Genomic DNA, 19,239 nt, shown 5'->3' with positions numbered 1-19,239 from the left:
GTATTTCTTGCAAATATTTTTATTCTTGTATTTATTGTTTTTATTGCAAATATTTTATTCTTGTATTTATTGTTTTTAATGCAAATACTTAAAATATATATTTCCATATCTGTCCAAAATTTAATTGAATGTGAACTAGAAAACAAACATTCAGGTTGCAACATGTACATTTTTCATCCATGTCAGATTCAGAAAACTCTTAAATAATGTTACATAAATTATATTTGTTAACAAATAAAAAAAGATATGACGAACAGTTTACTAATTATTTTATAAATAGGACGTGAAGGACGTTTTGTACCTATAAATTACAGCACCATCGTTCTCAACCCTCCTCTCAGGTACCGTATTACAGCTCGTCTAGATGCTCTCCACATAGTTTATATGCTCATACGGTTTATGAGGCGCGGCACAAAAAACGCTGGCGCTGTGCCGTTATGAATCTCCATCATGAATGCTCCGGAGAATTTCCGGTATACGCAAGAAAAAGTCACGGTACGCCAATTAGGAGTAAACTGTAGAAGTGCCGGTGTACTGCTTACCGGCGGGTACCGGCCCAGAGGTTTTGTTGAGAAGTGGATGATGCTGACGGACTGGATTGATAAGTTTCTGCGGATGTTTTTTGGCCGTGACCTTGGTTTACCATCGGCTCCATCGTGGCATCCCGGATCGGGCCGTTGCCGGGGGGGAAGAGGGGAGATGGATTTTATGTTTTTTTTGCTCAACTATTGATGGATAAGTTTCCCTGATGTTGAAATTTTAATGTTAAGATGCCGGCCTGTGCTGGAAAAATACAAACATGCTGCACAGTCCTAAGGTCATGACCTGTGAAACTCATTGCCCTTAAGGCCTATTTCTGTTTCGGTGTTGCATACTTAGTCAACGAACTTGTAACCCTAAAGAGGACAGAAGTGTCAGTCAGACAGACAATGTGAGATATACGACTGTGAGCATGCACGCAAGGGTATAAATGTCACGAAACGGAGAGACTCAGGGCTCTCAGCCCTGAACATTTATGTTGATGGTTGTTTATTAAACCTTTAAAAGACTCTGTCTTGATTTTCGAGTCCTTCTTTACAGAAACTGCCTCCACACGGCCATATCATCCACCCGGAGAATATACCGGTGCTTTAGTAGCTGCAGTCCTACTTTTGTTTTTGTTTGTAGCATAAAGGGACTACAACTGCATTTCAACCCTCTGTTGTACGACAATTAATGAACCTGCTGTGAATCCAAGCTGTGCAAAAACACCTTTAAGATTCACCGTTCCAGCCGACAGGATGTGAATATTTTACACCCAAAAGATTGATTTTATCTCTTTAGCTCTTTATGTTTGGGGAGTAAAGCAGGAAACACTCACTGCCCAGCGGTTACCTTAACTAAACCCTGCACACCTGGCCCCTAAAAAAAGAAAGAAGCTGTGCACTTTATTGGCTCCTAAACCTACACACAATCAGTCTGGCACTCATTTCATTCTGGAGTCGACAGCCGCGGAAAGAGTGAAGGATGGATGTGGAAAGAGGAGTGGACTGATAGAAAAGAGCTGCGAGTGATTCATCTTCCTGAGCTGGGCTTGGTCAGGTGGACACACACAAGTGCAGGCCACGTCTGGTTTTAATCAATAGAAAGTCCACCTGGAGCAGAAAGAGACCCGAAAAGAGAGAGAGAGAGAGAGAGAGAGAGAGAGAGAGCGGCTCAGCGAGAGGTAGAAGAGAGAGACATCAAGCGAGGACTGAAAAGAGAGCCACGAGAGAGCCTTAAAACGAGGTGTCAGGAATTAAAAAGCAGCTTCTGATCATCGGATGATACTCGGTAAATAAGGAGAGAATAAAGAGACAGAGATAAATGTTGAAAGCGTGACAAGAAGAAGGGCAGGAGACAGCGAGAATTAGACCATTTAACATACGAAGGACTGGGAATCAAGCTCCCAATCCATCTTTTAAAGTGCAGGGATGAAACGCCCATTCATCATTGTGCCGCGAGGATATAGCGAAAGAAAAGATTACAACGCCCCGGTCTTCTATCGAAAACTCTTCTCCCGGGGACGACGGCAAAGAGTTCCTGACTTTGTGAAAGGCAGAAGGAAGATATAGAGAGCGAACGTTTGATTAAGTAATTCGGTGTTTACTGCCACAGACTCCATCCGTCATACGCACCGTTTGCTTAACAACTCTTGAAATGGAAGTACTTAGCAATTAAGATTGAATTGCAGAACGGAGAGACAGGTTCAAATTATATGTGACGCAGTAAAGGAGGCTATTAATTTGGGTTCAAAGAGAGCATGGCCTGAGGGGGGAATAAAAAGGAAGCACTAAAGCGCGGTACACTGTCTGAATGTGGAGCGGCGTTGCAATCGGAAATCTGCTTCCAACTGATTTCCAGTAGAAAATGTTCCAACACAATGTAATTAGCTTGCTGCTTAAATAAACTTTAAGGTGCCCTCTGCTGAATCTGCACAAGTACACAACGCCAGGCAGTTTGCAAGCGATACATAATTAATTCAGGTTTCATCAGAGTCGTGATTCAAGCGTCCCTCTTCTGTCAGCCTCTCAGAGCCGCAGATCAAAGCTCACCGGGATTCAATCTAGCATGAATCAGGCCTCTCCACCTTTATTCAATTTATGCTTCACTTCACGCCGCAGCATCCAGGAGCCCTCTGAAGAAACAACTTCTGGAGGACGCCAGGCACAAATTCAGCTGCTTAGCATATTGAACTCTGATCGAAGAGCCGATCAGACGATGCAAAACAACAGTTTCTGTAAGAGACGCTAAAATGGCTTCACCGTGGGTTATTGATAAGAAGTGAAAGTGACGCCAGTAAAACGTCCTCCTACGAAGAGACGTACAAAAGTAAAACTGAATTATTTCTATCCTATTGTCATATTTAATGTCTCTATTGGAATGTCCTGTGTTGAACAATAAAATATTATAAATATTCATACTATTATAACTATTTACTTATTTATTAATTAATAACTGTCTGGTTAAATAACGCTCCACACTTGGCACGGACATTTTCATTTTCATTTCTTCATATGAAGTCTTTTGTCACTAGTTTTAATGCATTTTCTTTCATGTGCTACAGCAGAGGGATGAAAAACCAAACTGTGAAAAAAAAAAGAACCGCTCAGTGACGTACAAACCGACCCGAGGGATCGTTGAATCATTGCATCACTATTAAATACAGGACGAGGAGCCCGAGACATAGAAGAGGCAATTATCTGAACATTGGCCTACTGGACCAGTCAGCAGCCTTATTTCAGTGTTAGCGGGCTCAGTTTTAAAGCTGGAGTGAAGATACTGGTATCATAGTAGACTATAAAACCTGATGAATCCATCGGTACCAACCATGTCAGACTAGCTGGTCATGAAGGAGGTTAAATAACGCTCCAAACTTACACTAAATGTTGGCGAGGAAAAACTGTCATGTCCATTTTCAAAGGGTCCCTTGACCTCTGACCTCCAGATCAGTGAATGTAAATGGGTTCTATGGGTACCCACGAGTCTCCCCTTTACAGACATGCCCACTTTATGATCATCACATGCAGTTTGGGGCAAGTCATAGTCAAGTCAGCACACTGACACACTGACAGCTGTTGTTGCCTGTTGGGCTGCAGTTTGACATGTTCTGATTGGAGCATATTGTTTTATGCTAAATGCAGTACCTGTGAGGGTTTCTGGATCAATATCTGTCATTGATTTGTGTTGTTAATTGATTTATAATAATAAATATATACATACATTTGCATAAAGCAGCATATTGATAAGAGTATTAAATACTTGATAAATCTCCCTTTAAGGTTCATTTAGAACAGATAAAACATGTGTGATTAATTGTGATTAAATATTTGAATGGATATTTACATCAGCATTTTGAAGTCTGCACCAAAGGAAGAGTTTAATGGAGGGGATACGGTGTCGTACAGATCTATAAAACTGACTGGACTTCACCTGATACTCAGCCGATAAAGAGAGCGGGACATTAAATGAAGACATTAGAAACTGAACGAAGAGCCATTCCAGTAAGTAACTAAGCCACAAACCAGTGTGGAGGCAGCACGATGTGCTCTTAATCTTGATAGATGCACCACAATTAAAGCGCCGTTATAAATCATTTATAGGGAAAACAGTAAGTCTGGAATGGGTTTGACTCAGTCAGCAGGACAGACCATAAAGAAGCAGCAAATTTATAGAGGATGTGTTTGTTCCAACATAAAAAGGTACACCATAAAGCGTCGCAGCCAGAAGCATCCATCACTAAAGATGAGCTCCGGAGTGCATATTCTGCATCAGTCCACTCAGCGGTGCTCACAGATCCGTCTGATGGAGTGGAGAGTAATGCTTTCATCCTCAGCCAACAAAATACTTTTTTCTGCTCCTGTCAGTTTAGCACATCTTGGATTGTTTCCTCATATAGCTCATGGGTTTACAGTAGGCTTTGAAACCGTCCACCTGTGGTGCATCTGAGTCTCTGTGGCACCGAAAGAGAGAACAACAAGAGAAGTGGCGTTGGAGGAGGAGGAGGAGGACGAGGAGGAGGAGGAGGAGGATGGCTGGAGGTGGCTGGAGTCGTTTTAGTCTTTTAGTCACATCGCCGTGCCAGCCGGCTGTCTGGTTGTCCCCGGAGGCCACGCAGCCACACCACACTAGATCACACACGTATACAGTAGCACAGAGGAGGACCGCTGCTGTCCTCCGTCCTCAGTATCAAATGGCTGTTGTCAGCAGAGCCGGGGCCGCTGCCATGCTGGAGCCGAGCCAGGTCAGAATATTTCACAGCAGCGAGGTCGCTCTGCTGCATCACAGAGTTTAGCAGCTTCAGTCATCACAAAGTCACCGCTGTGGGTTCTAATGCTCGTCTACAGCAGCACCGCTCATCCAACTGTATCTGCTCACCGAGCTGCAGCTTTCTGTTATAACTCCAAGGTTTCATCAAATGTCATCTCTGCAACATGATACCTCGTTAGGTTTTATAGTAGGACTGTCACAGTTTTAAAGCTAGAGTGAAGATACTAGTATCATAGTAAACTAGAAAACCTGATGAATCCATCAGTACCAACCATGTCATACTAGCTTGTAGTGAAGGAGGTTAAATAACGCTCCAAACTTGCGCTCAATTTTGGCGAGGAAAAAACTGTCATGGTCATTTTCAAAGAGGTCCCTTGACCTCTGACCTCCAGATATGTGAATGTAAATGGGTTCTATGGGTACCCACGAGTCTCCCCTTTACAGACATGCCCACTTTATGATAATCACATGCAGTTTATTGCATGCAGTACAAATGTGTTATTTTTCCCTATTCTGAAATAGTGTCTGGTGTTTTCTTTGACAGTTTTCCTAAAAAAAAAATCTGAATATATAGAATCGTTCCCCCGTTACTATCATGATACGTATTGTATCGCCAGATTTCTTGCCGATACACAGCCCTAGTGTATATGTACTGTGTGTATATTTTTCCTAAACCAAACCAAGAAGTTTTGTTGCCTAAACCGAACCAAACTAAAAATAATAACTCAACTAAGTGAAAAATAATCATCTCACAGAACTTCAACCCCCGACCTCTTCATCCACCACGACCCAGTCATTATGTATATTTAGTTGCTTTTTATATCATTACTATTACCAGATGTAAACAGCTGAATAGCTGCTGTGTGACTCTTCTCACCCCGGGGAGCAAATAGACTCTCTTAATAATTAATATTTTAAAAACATGACTACAATTATGAAATGACCAACACAAAAAAAGAACAAAAAAAGCAACCGACCAACTTGATGTCTCTTTCCAGCAGATTTAGATGTTTATATTAAATAACTTGTAGCTCTATTAATAAAACAAACCTTTTCTAGGTGGAAGTGTTGGTTTTATTATATTCCAAACAGCTGGATTATTACGACGCTACATTCAGTGTAAATCTCATCAAACCCCTGACGCCGTACACAGCTGTATGAGCTCATAGAAACAAGTGCTGTGCAAACAAAATACTGAAATCTAATAGCTGTTATATTGTGTTGGCAACACCTGCAGAGCAGAGCCACGGAGAAGTCAGAACTTCAATCTCTCTGAGATCTGACGGGGTGCCGGGATGCCAAACGCATTACCTGTCCAAGATTATAAGAATCATCTGTAGTGTTGGATGAAACTAATCCCAAGCTCACAGCTCACGAGAGAACAAAGAGGCTCGGCGGCTCCCTGCGAACATAAATCTCTCTCAGAAATATGCAGAAAACACTCATTTAGAACGCCTGCAGGTTACCGCTCACATGCAAAACAAATCACAGCAACAGAAGAAAGACAATCAGAGAGAAAAGACGGGGACGGAGAGAGAGACAGAGAGAGAGAGAGAGAGAGAGAGAGAGAGAGAGAGAGAGGACACCTGAAGTTAAACACAAATTGGCTGCCCCGTGTTTTCTATCTTGTTTATCCCTCATCGCCACACAACACAGGCGGTCCTCTGTCATCTGTGGCGCCTTAATGAATGGGATCACATCTTCAGCAAAGTCAGAGACGCCTGGGCACGGCCCGCCATCACCGCCGGTTTGTAAATCGCCAAAGGGTGACTGGGCGTCACGCCAGCAGGGGCACGCTGTGGAAGCAGCGAGGGGCACGGAGGATGGCCGGGTCGGGTCGGGCCGGGTTACTGAGGGACACGCAGGACAGAACTGAAGCTGAGAGAGAGGAGTTTGTTTCAACATGACAACGATCCAGCTCCATAAAGAAATGTCTTTCCCAGTTTGGTAAGGAAGGAGTGGCACAGAGTCCTGACCTCAACAACCCAACATGTGAACCAGACCTTATCGTCCAACATCTGTGTTGGACCTCACTGATGCTCCTCTGGCTGAACGGGAACAGATAGTCCTCCCAGAAGAGCGGAGGCTGGAACAGCAGCAGATTAATGTCCATGCTTCTGGAATAAGACGTCACATATGAGGGTAATATTTCAGGCTGTTCTCAGAAACCGTTCGTAGCTATACCTACGAACAGTAACACACTATGATTCATATATATCCCACAAAATCAATTTGTATGTAATCCACATACTCATGAGCCAGGACAGGTGACGTAGTATAAAAAGCGACAGAGGCAGGAGGTCGACCTCCAAACGTTCCAGGTGCATGACCCCAAACGTAAACTAACCATGGCTGACCGTGACAAACTGATGTTTTTTAGGTGAGTGTACACACAGTTGAACTCTCAGCAGTGATGCTTCCACGTTTTATTTTGGTATTTTTAACGTTTTCCTGAATATCTTAAGTCTGAAAAAATTCTGAAAAATGTCAACAACAAAAAAGAGTCCAAAAATAAGTCTGGAAAAAAAGTCAGAAAAATGTAAAAAAAAAGAAAATGTTCGAAAAAAATCCGAAAAATGTATATAAATATAAAATGTAAGAAAAAAAGTCTGAACATTTTCAGAAACCCCCCGCCCCCCTGAAAAAAGCAATAAAAATGTCAGAAAATAAGTCTGAAAAATGTCGAAAAAAAGTCTGACATATGTCCGAAAAATGTCTGGAAATTTTGAGAAAAATGTCCGAAAAAAATGTAAGAAAATAAGTCTGGAAAACACTCTGAAAAATGTCGAAGAAAAAGCCAGACTGAAAAAATATGAAAATGAAAAAAGAAATGTCAGAAAAAGGCTGAAAAAAGAAGAAGACAAATCCGACATACGTCCAAAAAATGTCAGACAAAAAAAAGTTCTGAAAAATGTCCAAAAAAAAAAAAAGGTCAGAAAATACTTGTGAAAAAAAAATTCTGAAATGTGAAAAAAAAAATTAAACTAACTGAGTAGTTTCACAGACGCACTGTTCGCTCCTGTTGCTATAGATATCATACAAACCATCGTCTGATAGGTTGAATATTTTGTGACCACATACTTTTGACCATGTAATGTGTATTTCTAAAACATTAATAAACTTAAATATTCTCTTCAAACCGACTCGACTGCAGCGTTTCTACTTTCTGATCAATATTGAAGAGAAGAGAAGAGAGAGCCCCGGGCATCCAGGAGGGCCCTTCCACTCATAAACTGGGACATCTGCATGTAATCAACATCCTTTAGAGTCGTGCCAGCCTGCTGTCTCACTTCCAGAACCTTCAGTCAAAGTCTTCAGCCTCTAAAACACTCAGTCGTACCCATGTACACGTACACGTACACATACACGTACACGTACACGTAGTGCATGTACGTATGTCTGCAACGTGGAAGCTGCTGAGCTGCTGTGAGAAGAGTATTTTCTCGCCTGTTGTCTTCTCGCTGCTCCCCGAGGGCCTCGTCGTAATTCACCAGAGTCCAAATGAGAAGAGAAACCGAGAGAAAATGAGAGAGCAGCATGGGTCTAAATAACACACACACACACACACACACACACACACACACACACCTGCCTGTTTGACCCCGTGGTAACCGCTGCTGCTGCAGTGACGTGATGATAACTCTTCATCTATCTACCTTCATCCCCCAGCCTCCACATTATGAACCTGACCACTGTGGCGTCGGTAAATGAGGTAAATAAAGCCGTGTGGTCAAGTTTCATGGTCTCTAAAGAGCCGGCTGTTTGTCTCACACCAACCAGGAGATAAAACAACCATCCTTTAGCCTCTTTTAGCTCCTTGTTTTGGTCCTGCTGCACACAGTTTCATGGTCTCTAAAGAGCCAGCTGTTTGTCTCAGACCAACCAGGAGATAAATCCAGTGTGAATACTGGAGAGGAACGGATGCTATAACGTTGCTGGATGGTAAATAGACCCAATAGTTGGCTGTTTACCAACCCATTCCCCTTAATGTTTACTAGGTGAGAATATACGAGGTGTCGGTGTGTGTTTTTTATCTTGTTTTGGCGTTTCTTCTGCTCTCAAGTGGTAAAAATTCAGCTTCCAATAAAACAAGATAGGCTCATTTATCCTTTTAAATGTTCCCACAGTGCTGCACTCAGGCTTCAGGTTATACGGTTCTCTCGCTGTCGCAGAGACGCAGCAGAGACGCAGCAGAGACGAGCAGAGATGAGCAACTACCTGCTACTTAGTGAGCAGATTTAGTTTTATATAGCATATAGTTTTTAGTCAGATTAACTGTGAAATACTGGATGACAACGTTGAAGTTCATTAGATTCTTTTAACATTTACAGCTGAGGGATTAATCCTGCAGTCATTTTTCAAACATAAAAACATTTCTTCACCTGAGGTGACCAAACTACAGCCCGTGAAAAATGTCTGAAAAAGGGCCGAAAATGTCAGAAAAAAAGGCAGAAAAATTACCAAAAAAAAGTTTGAAATATGTAAAAAAAATGATCTGAAAAAAGGCCGAAGAAAGGAAGAAGAAAAGTCCAACATATGTACGAAATTTTTTGTAAAAAAGACAGAAAACTGTCTGAAAAAAGCTGAAGAAAGGAAGATGTAAAAGGTTAAAAAAAATATCTAAAAAAGGCAGAAGAAATGAAAAAGAAAAGTCAAACATATGTCTGAAAAATACTAGAAAAAAAATCTGAAAATGTCTGAAAGATTTTCAAAAACTGCCTGAAAAAGTCTGAAAAAGGTTAAAAAAAAAAAAAGGCCAAGGAAAGGAAGAAGAATAAAGGAAGAATAAAAGTTGACATATGTCTGAAAAATGTCAAAAAAAATCAAATAAAAAAAAGGTGCGATTAATCACAATTAACTATTTTAATTGATTGACAGCCATAACAGAAATACTGAGATTGTTTTTTTAATAAACTGTGTAGTAGTGTTGTGTGTAGTTATTTTGATAGGAAATTAATTAATTAATTAAGTTTAGAAACACAGATGTTCTTGCAGTGTAACTGACGTATTTACTGTTTGACTCCTTATATAGTCCCGCTCGACTCCGAGGTCACCTGACAACACCTGATCCTCGTCCTCTCACTGAATGAAGACGTGAAACGAGTCCGACGGCTCCGCAGAGATGTTTTAATCACAGAATCCCAGTCTATGTTGAGATCCTCTGTTGGGACCTCAGCTACAGTTTTAAAAAGGGTCCTGACTAAAGCTGCTCTGGTGGAGGGTGATGGATGAGGCTGCTGGCCAACGCTAGCAAAAGCAATCTGCTGTGAGCGGGGGTGCGGGGGGGTGCAGACGGACGTTTACTCTGCCATCAAACATCCAGCAGCTGATTTACACATCGTCGCTGCAGAGCGCTGCACTTCCTCCCTACTGGAGCTGTGAAGGGGAATATGAAGACAGGCCCACACACTTGTTCCTCTGAGGTCAGGTGAAGAAACCAGACAGGTGTGGTGGGGGGGGGGGGGGGGGGGGGGGGGGGGGGGGGGGGGGGGGTGACAAGGTAATGTTACCTCCTGTGGTTGAATGAATGCACAAAGGACTGTGTGTTCGCCTGCAGCTCATTCATCACGTCTTCACCGAGGCTCACACACAGTTTGGTTTCTCCACTGTCGACGTAGCGGCGGAGGGTCAGAGAGTGTTTGAAGGTGCTGAGGTCACTGAAGAGGAGCTTTATCTGCCGTGCACGGCTCTCACACATACACACACACACACACACACACACACACTATATGTGCACCACAGCAGCCCAACAGAGGCTCCTTTCAGCTGCAGTGTTACGGGGGAGTAAAAGGCCGAGGGAGGGGAAGAGCGCTGAAGTGTGAAAAAAACACCAGGACCCTCAAAAAGGAGCTCTAAAGGAGCTTGAGATGGAGATGGAGATGGAGGTGGGGGGGGGGGGGGTGAAAACATGAAAGTGGAACAGGTGCAAAGCCTTGAGGTCGCTTCTTTATACTAGATATGACGGCAGAATAGCCCAAAATCTCTAAACTGACCAGTGAAAAAAGAACATTTTTAACTTTCTCTGACTCTTCTTCGTACCGTCGGCTCGTACGTGTCAACTTCAGGAAACGCTCCTAACTTCTGTGTAAATGACCCACGTAAACATGATGAATGCTACCTGTGTTTAAATGAACGGAGTTTAAAGTAAAGAAATATACAATCTATTAGTGAAAAAGGTACAGTAGGTTTTGATGCATGACTCCTACGACGAGTCTGGACCACTCGTCAGTTGTGTTGATACTAGGGCTGTCAAAGTGAACGTGATAATAACGCGTTAATGCAATCCATATTTCAGAGGTTGTAGCAGGCTCCGTTTTAAAGCTAGAAAAATGTTCGGAAATGACGGCAAAAAGTCTGAAAACTGTTGGGAAAATGTTGTTAAAAAAAATCTGAAAAATATATTAAAAAAAAAAAGAAATGTCTAAAAAATGCAGAAGAAAGGAAAAAGAAAAGTCTGACACATGTCTGAAAAATGTCCTGAAATGTTGGAAAAAAAAGAGTTTTAACACAGAGTGAAGATATTGTTAAAAAAAGCCTAAAAATGTTCGAAAAAAATATCTATAAATGCCCCAAAAAAAAGTCTGAAAAATGTTTGAAAAAGAAGTTGGAAAAATGTCAAAAAATGTCAGAAAAAAGGTAAAACATTTTTTTTTAAAAAGTCTGAAAAATGTCTGAAAAATGTCCAAAAGGAAGGCAGAAGAAAAGTGCGATGCTGGTATCATAGTAAACTATAAAACCTGATGAATCCATCGGTACCAACCATGTCAGACTAGCTGGTCATGAAGGAGGTTAAATAACGCTCCAAACTGACACTAAATGTTGGAGAGGAAAAACTGTCATGTCCATTTTCAAAGGGGTCCCTTGACCTCTGACCTCCAGATCAGTGAATGTAAATGGGTTCTATGGGTACCCACGAGTCTCCCCTTTACAGACATGCCCACTTTATGATCATCACATGCAGTTTGGGGCAAGTCATAGTCAAGTGGTGTAAAAGGCTGAGGGAGGGGAACCCGACCAGGACCCTCAAAAAGGAGCTCTAATGGAGCTTGAGATGGAGATGGAGGTGGAGGTGGAGGTGGAGATGGAGATGGAGATGGAGGGGGGGGTGGATGAAAACATGAAAGTGGAACAGGTGCAAAGCTTTGAGGTCGCTTCTCGCCATCGCCCTCCCTGCTAGACGCTTCCTGTGAGGGACGGCGGAACGAGGAAGCACGCCTGGCTGCTTATCTCCATCATGCAGACGTTTGTCCTCTGGTCTTCCATCACTTCACTTCCTTGTTAACACGCTAACCAGGAGAGCCACGTGACTCTCAGCGTAACCCCCTCACACCGCCGCCGCCGCCTGGGAGAGGCCACCCCGGGCTGGTGTGATGTTTGTGAATAAGAGGCGAGCGGCAGACGCCAGAGACAAATGTTTTCTTCCATTAATCAGCCGGATAGCGAGGATTGATTTTACGAGACACACAGGTGAATCTCATTTCCTTCTTTGGCTTAATCCAACATTTCAATTTACTCCGGCTTTCAGACGCCGCGTTGAAAAAGTAATAGATTTTAGTTTAATAAATAATTCACGTGATTAAACTTCTTCTTCTGTGTTGGTCGAAGGGGGGCGGGGGGGGGCTGAGAGTCCACCGTCTCTGTTTCTGCCAGGACATTAATCACTGTCACACTCCTCTGTTTCTCCATCTGAAACAGACCCTCCCGCCCCCCCGCCAAGAGCCACTTCTGTCGCCATAGTAACCCAAGCCAACCGCCAACCGGAGCCAGCGGAGCTGCAGAGGTGGCGGGACACAAAAGACGAGTTTAGGACTGAACACGAGGAGCTTCAGACTTTCTGTTCCACTTCGTTGACTTAAAGCAAAACACTACAGGTGGATCAAACACTACAGGTGATTACTGACATTCAGATAAATATGTTTTGTATTACAAGTTTTCAGAACATTTAAATATTATTAAATATTTTTGCATACCTTTCTAGAACAGAAATGTGACCATTTTATAAAGCCAGGTTCAAAATTATTGTTCAATTTTGTTGACATATTAGAGTCAAATGTTTTTACTTTCATCACAAATCACAAGATACCATAAAAAATAGCCATAAAAAAAACAATTTTCACCATGTTTTTTTTTAATAAAAAGTTCTATAAATCAGGCTATTAATATATTTATGAACTAACCCCTCTATAAAACCGTCAGAATATAGAGAGGGATGAAACTGTGACGTTTGGTGGATGTAAGAGCTGCTGAAGTTGAGATTTCACAGCTCAGATTGAGAACAAACTCATTCAGAGGAAACCGTATTTCCTCGTGAAGAGGGTATAAATGTTATCAGATATCAGGGTGAAGCTTCCTCAGGTGATTACTGATATTAAGACAATTGTTTTTTATATTACAAGTTTTCTGAAATGTTGTGTTTAAATATGCAAATGAGGCATTATCTATAATGGTAACTGCTGAAATCTACAGACGTAAATAGACTAACAGTTCAGAGCACGACTCCTCCCACAGGTCTGGACATCTCGGGAGTTGTGTTCGTACTTAAGAGAAAATTCAAAATACAAGAAAATTGGTGAATTCAACAAATTCTCCTAAAATCACTCGTACAAGCCACTTAAAGTCCCAATGAAACGGAGGTTACTGCGTCTCTAACTGCTGTTTCCCTGTGACGTATCTCACAGTGAAACTGAATATTTGAGCGGTGTAGTGTTACGGGAGGTATTTAGTGGGCGGACTTAGAGTTGAGCTCGATATGGAGCTACAGAGCAGAAGACTGTTGGCTCCACACTCGTTTTGCGTCGCCGTCATCCAGCAGACGTTTCGCTGCGTGAACCGCCGCGCTGCAGCGACACCGAGTCGGTTGAAAATCGGTAAAGTTTCCCTGGAATGAATTGAACCTCAGCCACATTGTTTTTGCCCGCTGATATACAAAAACATATCTCTTCCCGTCTCGCTCCACACTGCTCCGTTAGCTACTACGAACGAAGAGCGTATATCGCTTCAATCCACAAACGATTGGCCAGCTAGTCGCCAAAAGTCTCGTTTAATTAGAGTTTTTGTAAACGTCCTAGAGAGCTCGTTAACTGGAAGAGAACAGACAGAGATTTGATCTGATTCTGATGTAAAAATACTCTCATACTGTTTTGTTTATTTTTACATATATTTGGCATATAACAAGAGATAAATGAACAAGTAACACAAGAACACAGGATTTAAACTAACTTCATGTCATGGGGACTTTAAGAATGACTCTGTTCATACGAGTGGTTCTTGCATGAGCCTTAAAGCTTGTGTCTCAACTTAAATATTAGTTTAACCTGTTGACTCGTCACAGATCAACATTTCTACGATGCAGCTGTCAAACATGAGGCTCTTATTCTGAAGAGTCTACACTGTGTGTGTTTGCTGTTCGACACGTGGTCGTCTCCGTTCTCCATGTGAACTAACGAGCTCTTGATTAAAGCTCCTCCTGCAGCTCCACACCGAAACACTAAAATCAGCCACTTTGGTGGAGAAAAACTCCGCTCTGTCTGTCTGTCTGTCTGCTGGCTTCAGACCAACAGATTTCTGGCAAGAGCCAAAAGAAAAAGGTCAGAGGAGTGAGTGGAATAATTCCTCCTGAGCGTCTGGCAGGTTAAGCTGGAGGAGCAGAGAAAAGATGCTCATTGCTACCCAGGTCAAACAGGAAGAGCTATCAGACGGCGGATAATAACCCGATCACATGTTTCTGGCATCTGAGATGAGAAACAGCCGCCACACAAAAGGATCTCCTCTGTTATTGCTTCCTTTCTGCTGCTCGCTGCTGGATTCAGACACATCTCACCGTGTCCTGGAAACATGCACAGAAAGCTGACCGGAGGCCTTGAAGGCTGATTGAGGAGAAATCGTTGCTGATTCTGAGAGATGATATTATCATGGTGACGATATAGAATATAGTGAAAGGGTTTCATGTTCCAGCCTGGTAGCTGAGGAGATCTTAGTGTCTCTGGGTCAGGGTGGTAATAACACATGAGATGAAACTGTCACAGAAAAAAGGGAAGAAGAAGAAGCCGATAAAGAAACAGTGAAAACAGCAGCAGCGTGTGTCATGTGTCCCTGGCCTCGTCCATGCTGTAGTTCAGATGAATCCTCTGCTCTGTTATCTACTGACGGATGACGTCTATACTGAGACACGAGGAGCAACATGAGATAGGAAACGTATATGTTGGTCGCAGTGAAATTCCCCACAGAGGTGGGAGATAGTAGTTTGTTTTACAAGTACAAGAAGAAGAAGAAGAAATCCTTTTCACTGGCGATCATTACTAGAACAAGACTGGACTAGAGACCAAATTCAATCAGCATCACTGTGGATCTGTTTGAATCTAATATAATAAAAACTGACGAGACTAACAAGTAAAGAATGATGTACAGCAAGCCAACAAAAACACAGAAATAATACGTAAAATGTCTGTTGAAAAACGGAAAAGTACCGTCAGAAAAACAGCATAGATAAACTGTAAATAAAACACAATAATTATCTTTATAAAGAAATATTTTACTTTTAACATATATTTATTGTTAGAGTAGAGTCGTACACCTCTAAAAACTGAATTATAAAAAAGAAAAAAAGATAAAGTAAAGCTTAAAGGGACTGTTTTTAAGAATCATAATGTCTTGTTAACAGCTTCACCTGTGGCCGTTAAGTCAACTAAAGTCAGCGTCCTGTTGCTGGCGCTTGTGCTCGCTCTACATAGACATGAAGGAGCATCGCTCAACACAGTGAGGAGACACACGTCAGCTAAAAGCACAATATCACTATATCTCAGCTGCTTGGCAGTAATGTTAGCTGACCAGACCAAGGTCTCTCCGTGAATCAATGCTGATCCTAGTGTTGGCTTTTCCCGCCTCAGCCTCCCGACCGCGGCCGGAGGGAACGGGGGAGACACCGGAGTTTTGGTCGGAGACGATAACGTTTCTCTCTGCGGAGCCCCGTCACTTCACAAGACACGGGAAACCTCTGTTGGTCTGGAGGAGCTGCAGCAGTTATTTCTGCACAAACGTCCACTGAACATTCACTAGATATTCTCAGAGCTAAACTAACTCTTCTGCAGTGTGGAGTGAGCAGCATGCACGTGAGAGGTGGAGAGAGAAGGAGCGCGGTGTGTGAGTGAAGGCAGGCAGAGGAGCAGAGGAGCAGAGACTCCGGCCCTGGAGACCAAAGCTACGGTCTCCCCTGCGTCCTCCGACCGCGGCCAACACTGTTTAACAGCTTCACTACATACAACCAAGAGGTTTTGGTGCTTCACTGTAGTTTGTGTTGGAGTCTGAGTCTGAACAGCGTAGCCATGATTTATACTGTACGTGTAAGAAGTTACAAACAGTCCCTTTAAGCTCAATATAACGTCGTTCTTTAACAGAGAACTTTGTAAACTAACATTAGGAAAAGGATAAATACTAAGACTATTTTTTTTTCAAGATCAAATTCCTGATTCATTCCTAAACGTGATTGCAGCGTGTTTGTCCTCGACGGTCTCCGTAATAAAATCATTCCATGCACCAATGTGTTTTCTTGAAAACTATTGTTACGTTTAGGATTATCATTTTGAGGTCACATGTCTGTGGATGTCTGTGGATGTCTGTGGATGTCTGTGGATGTCTGTGTGCGACGTTCAAATCTGTGGGCTTTTATGTTAATAGTTGAAGCTCTGTGTTATTCTTAGTCAGGTATCTGTTCTTCTTCGTTAAATAAAGGCTAAATAAAACATTCGGTCCAGCTTTAATGCAAAACCTTGTCTACATTATGACGTAGTATAAGTTCAGAGAGGACAAATCCTTCCAGGAGTCCAGGACGACGTGGAGACAACACTTCCTCTCCCCGGTCCTCCTCTATACCCTCCGGTGGATTCAGTGGTAGTCGATGCGTTTCTGACAAAGAGTCAACGGATCTGATCATATTTAGTGCTGCAGAATCATCAGACTCACGCTGACATGCGGTCGTCCAATTACACGAGCCCTATGGGGACGGAGGGACGGGGGGACGGAGGGAGGGATGTGGGTGAACGGTGGAAGTGGAGAGACCAGCTGCCTGCCAGCGTTAACTGCTGCTTTCCCAGCTATTACTGGAAGAATAGAAACACAAATACACACAAACACATTGATATGTAAAGTAAGAAACACATGAGCAGCAGAGAGACACGTGCTGCTGTGCTCTCTAATGATCCAGTTCTACGACCCGTCAGAACCACTTCATCAACGTCTGATACTGGGAACAAACCAGTGCTAATAAACCTTTAAGGTAAACACATTATCATCATCATCTGCTTTAAACCTGCTGCTATTGTTCACAAGACAGACTTTCACAATCCCAGAACATACATCATAAAGTCACTATGTCTGCTGTCACTGAGTTAACACACGTTATAAAGTCACTATGTCTGCTGTCACTGAGTTAACACACGTTATAAAGTCACTATGTCTGCTGTCACTGAGTAAACACACGTTATAAAGTCACTATGTCTGCTGTCACTGAGTAAACACACGTTATAAAGTCACTATGTCTGCTGTCACTGAGTAAACACACGTTATAAAGTCACTATGTCTGCTGTCACTGAGTTAACACACGTTATAAAGTCACTATGTCTGCTGTCACTGAGTTAACACACGTTATAAAGTCACTATGTCTGCTGTCACTGAGACACGTTATAAAGTCACTATGTCTGCTGTCACTGAGTTAACACACGTTATAAAGTCACTATGTCTGCTGTCACTGAGTAAACACACGTTATAAAGTCACTATGTCTGCTGTCACTGAGACACGTTATAAAGTCACTATGTCTGCTGTCACTGAGTAAACACACGTTATAAAGTCACTATGTCTGCTGTCACTGAGACACGTTATAAAGTCACTATGTCTGCTGTCACTGAGTTAACACACGTTATAAAGTCACTATGTCTGCTGTCACTGAGACACGTTATAAAGTCACTATGTCTGCTGTCACTGAGTAAACACACGTTATAAAGTCACTATGTCTGCTGTCACTGAGTTAACACACGTTATAAAGTCACTATGTCTGCTGTCACTGAGTAAACACACGTTATAAAGTCACTATGTCTGCTGTCACTGAGTAAACACACGTTATAAAGTCACTATGTCTGCTGTCACTGAGTTAACACACGTTATAAAGTCACTATGTCTGCTGTCACTGAGTAAACACACGTTATAAAGTCACTATGTCTGCTGTCACTGAGTAAACACACGTTATAAAGTCACTATGTCTGCTGTCACTGAGTAAACACACAGCTGCTGGATAAATAGCAGCTCATCTGAGGCGTGTTTGGAGGGCTTACTGCAGACCTATTACTGCAGGAAGGAGTTCAGCTCTCGCCCTGTGACTCCATTTAGAAGAGATATAACCATCTCAGAGGCCACGGCAGGTTAGAAAATGAGCCTTATTCCATTTGGAGGCTCTCTTAACGCGACACACAATCAGGCTTTTCAAAGTAAAAAACCCGCAGATCCTTCAAAGTTAAAGTAATAGTTCAATGAAGGCAGTTAACGACATTTTATACAGTGGTTTCTATAGAATATTATCACTTGGATTTCATGTTTACAGTGTTTATGACAGAGAAAGAATTGATAGTAGCACATTTCAGGCTGTTCTCATACACCGTTTGTAGAGACTGCTGTTCGGGTGAAACCAGAAGTCAACGTTGATTTATTTGTTTCGTAACTTCCGTACTTAAGTTACAAGAAAGAAATCTTAGACGACATGAAAATCAAGTTGATTTTGGGTCCTGATTCCTCCTGATAATCATCAGCAAAGCCCTGATTGTGTGATGGTTCTATGATCTTTCCAGATGTTCGTGTGGTGTGAGGTGTGTTAAGAGTGTTTTTGACATCCACCGATCGGCTCAGAAGTCCATCCTGGACGCACCGATTTTAAATATTAAACATGTTGAATATTTCCGATGGGATAGATGTTATTTTATTTTGTTTTTACATATTTTAATACTATTTTTCACACGTTTTTCGTATATTTTAAAAATAATTTTCGGACATTTTTCACATATTTTACTAAAAAGAATTCAGATATTTTTGGGATAATTTTAACATGTCTGAATGGTGTTTCATGCATTTAGCTTGTAGAAAGTCATCTTTACAAATAGATGTTATTTTGTTTAGTTTTCACATATTTTACTGGTATTTTTGGATATTTTTCCAACACTAGGATCAGCATTGATTCATGGAGAGACCTTGGTCTGGTCAGCTAACATTACTGCCAAGCAGCTGAAATATAGAGTGATATTGTGCTTTTAGCTGACGTGTGTCTCCTCACTGTGTTGAGCGATGCTCCTTCATGTCTATGTAGAGCGAGCACAAGCGCCAGCAACAGGACGCTGACTTTCGTTGACTTAACGGCCACAGGTGAAGCTGTTAACAACACATTTCTGATTCTTACAAACAGTCCGTTTGAG

At 42.1% G+C, this 19,239-nt stretch overlaps 1 protein-coding gene across 4 annotated transcripts in view; it reads right to left on the bottom strand.

The window, feature by feature from the left end:
• sema5ba (sema domain, seven thrombospondin repeats (type 1 and type 1-like), transmembrane domain (TM) and short cytoplasmic domain, (semaphorin) 5Ba) overlaps positions 1–19,239 on the bottom strand; it is a 220,391-nt gene that overhangs the window by 191,173 nt on the left and 9,979 nt on the right. The gene's annotated exons all lie outside the window — the stretch shown is intronic.

This window comes from Sebastes fasciatus, chromosome 14, assembly GCF_043250625.1.
Source record: "Sebastes fasciatus isolate fSebFas1 chromosome 14, fSebFas1.pri, whole genome shotgun sequence".
Taxonomy (NCBI): domain Eukaryota; kingdom Metazoa; phylum Chordata; class Actinopteri; order Perciformes; family Sebastidae; genus Sebastes; species Sebastes fasciatus.
Note: the sequence above shows the minus strand (reverse complement) of the source record. Positions and strands in the feature narration are given on the sequence as shown.